Source organism: Cupressus sempervirens, chromosome 9 (assembly GCF_028749045.1).
Source record: "Cupressus sempervirens isolate cs-2001-9-10 chromosome 9, ASM2874904v1, whole genome shotgun sequence".
Classification (NCBI taxonomy): Eukaryota; Viridiplantae; Streptophyta; class Pinopsida; order Cupressales; family Cupressaceae; genus Cupressus; species Cupressus sempervirens.
Window position 1 is genome coordinate 58,988,792 of NC_143126.1, and position 3,249 is coordinate 58,992,040.

General features: G+C 38.0%; 1 pseudogene; it reads left to right on the top strand.

Moving 5' to 3' along the window:
• The first annotated feature begins 297 nt into the window (after window positions 1-297).
• LOC149537628 (taxane 1-beta-hydroxylase-like) lies at window positions 298-2,030 on the top strand (annotated as a pseudogene).
• The last annotated feature ends 1,219 nt before the right edge of the window (window positions 2,031-3,249 follow it).

A 3,249-nucleotide genomic window follows, 5' to 3' on the forward strand; every position in this document is an offset into this window, starting at 1 on the left:
TTTTAGGCTGCAAGGGTAATGCGAGCCGAAGGAGGAGGATCTCTGTCATCAGAACCCCATACATTGGGTTAGGTTGAGCCCACCAATTATCAGGAAGAGTGATAGCATCTTTTTCTCCCTCCTACCTTAGAGGGGAGATAGCTAAATTCAGCCAAGAGAAGGACCATTTAGGATTAGCCTAGAAAAAGGCCACCCAAAATGACCACGCCTGGTCTGACCTGCAAGGAATATTAATATTTCATTTAATGGAATATTTTTATTTTATTTTTAAATCTGCCCTCAAAAATTATCTTCTATATGTGAGGTCGCGGCCTCACTCTTTTCTTTGTGATCAAAATGGAGTATTTCAAATACGGAGTTCAGGATTTCACGGATGGTTTTCGCGTGGAGTCATACCCTGCCAAGATTCTCTTTCTTGCCGTCTCGGCTCTTGTGGGTATTCTTCTTCTTCTCTGCCTAAGCCGTCGGAGAAGCCAATCCTCGCTGAGAATTCCCCCTGGAAAATTAGGGTTCCCCTTCATTGGCGAGACTGTACAATTCCTGCGGGCTCTTCGATCGGGCACGCCTCAATTGTTTTTCGACGATAGGGTCAAGAAATTCGGTGAAGTTTTCAAGACGTCAGTGATCGGGCATCCCACGAGTCGTGTATGGCCCCGCCGGAAACCGTTTAGTTCTGTCCAACGAGGACAAGCTGGTGCAGTTTTCATGGCCCAAGTCTTTCATGAAATTGGTGGGAGACGAATCCATGGGAAGCAAAAGGGGAGAGGACCATCTCCGCCTGCGTTCAGCGCTCGCTCGCTTTCTGGCTCCTCAAGCAATGAAGAATTATATCTCCAAAATGAGTTTCGAGGTCCAACGCCATATCGAAGAGAAATGGGAAGGAAAATCCCAAGTGAAGATGGTTCCTCTGGTGAAGGACCTCATCTTTTCAGTCGCAGCCAGCTTGTTCTTCGACATAAGCGATGATTCCCAAAGGAATCGAATCCGTGATCTTCTTGAGACTGTAATTGCTGGATCTCTGTCTGTTCCGCTCGACTTTCCAGGCACTCGTTATAACAGAGCGCTCAAGGCACACCACACCATGGATCGAATTCTCCTGTCTTTGGTAGAGAAGAAAAGGATGAATCTACGCTCTACCTGCACTGATGAGACTAGCCAACATCAAGATTTACTCTCCGCGTTGATCACCTTCACAGACGAAAGAGGGAATCCACTGACGGACACAGAGATCCTCAGCAATTTTAATGGTTTGCTTCAGGCTTCGTATGACACCACTGTCTCTGCCCTCACCTTGCTATTCAAACTTTTATCTTCCAATCCCCATTGTTACGAGAAAGTCGTCCATGGTATGTCCAGCCCATGCTCTCTAGATTTAAGATTTTAAATTTAATAGCATTAATTGGTACTAATACTCGATTGATGGTTTATATCAGAACAAATGGGAATATTCTCAAATAAGAAAGATGGCGAAGAAATCAGCTGGCAAGATCTGAAAGACATGAAATATACATGGCAAGCTGTTCAAGAAACCCTGCGTATGAATCCCCCACTTTTAGGAACATTTCGCGAGGCCATCACAGATATTGATTACAAGGGTTATACAATCCCTAAAGGATGGAAAGTAAGTTGTAGATCGAACATTTTTTCTTTGCTGAAATCACTGCACATAAATCCGGCATAATGACTTTTGGATGTATGCTTGTCATGGGCAGATCTTATGGACAGTTTATAGCACTCACAGGAAGGAAGAGTATTTTGGTGAGCCAGAGGAATTCAGGCCTTCAAGGTTCGAGGAGCAAAGCAGGCATGTGGCTCCTTACACCTTCTTACCATTCGGTGCAGGGCAGCGAGTTTGCCCAGGGTGGGAATTCTCTAAGATGGAGATATTACTCTTCGTTCATCATTTTGTTAAATCGTTCACTGGCTTCACCGCCATTGACCCAGCTGAGAAAATAACGACGGATCCAGTTATTGCTCTCCCAGCCAATGGTTTTGATATTAAACTATTTCCCCGACCCCAAAATAGTTGAGAGCAAACTCTGTGGATTAGGAAGTGAATCAAGGTCTGAAAACAGACGTGGTAATAGAATAACTATTGTGTCCCGGAAGTAGTTCAAAGTATTGGATCGTGAATGTTCTTTCTATTCTGTCTTCTTTAGTATATATATGCCCACTGTATTGTTATGTTGATATTTTCAAATGTGAAAGTGGTTAGTTGACAGATCTATATTGTTGTTGGTCAAGATCATTTTACATATCTTTTTATTCATTGAATCTGTGTACAACTATCCCGTTTCCTTCAGCTTGACGTGACTTCTAATTTTAAACAAATGAATTAATTTTTTAAATTTTTTAAAGTTTAAATCTAAACTTAGCATCTAAAATAATATAGTAAAGATATATTGATCAATATATGAATGAGTTATGAGTTGTCTTTAGTCTTTTTTTAAAGTTTTCTAATATAAGTAATGGATAAGTGCAAGTTGTTTGTATTAAGAAGAATATTTTAGAAGGATTGTATTTAACAATAGAGTTCATTTAAATTGACAAAATCAAACAACTATAAAAAATAAGGTTAAAAATAAATCAAATTGGTAAGAAACATTTCAAAAATGAAGTATATCAAACATTTTCACTGAAAATTTTGGTGTGCTTGAATTCAAATTGGACAAATAGCCAAAAAAAATGGTTAAGCCTTAAAAATTTGGTGTGCTTGAATTGAAAGTAGCTGAATAGCCCAAAAATGGTTAAGTGTTGGACATTTATAATTTTTTGTTGATGATATTGAATGAAGGGTCAATATTGCTTGATGAATATCAAGAGTGAAAAATTAAAAAAGATGAATAAAAGCATGTAAAATTCTATTTGATACTTGAGTGCACAAGCTAATGTGCTTCTATAAGGGGTCCATGTGCTTGATGTGATAGGAGTTGATTTTACTTCATCAAAAACTAAATATGTACCCGAGTTTAAGAGGGAACTAGATGGGGATTAAAGAACAATTAAAGATACAAGTAGAAAATGTAGAAAGTTGTGATATGTGAGAAATTAAATTTAGAAAATAAAAAATTGAATCTTTTACAAACTCAAAAAAATTAAGAATAAAACCATTTATTTTATTTTTGGAGGAAGGTGCTAAAGATAAAAGTAAATAATTAGAGTTAATTATTTATTTTAAGCGAGAACGTAGTAACAAAAAGTAAAAATATGTTAATTGAATTATGAGTAAATCAAAGCAGTTCATTTTTA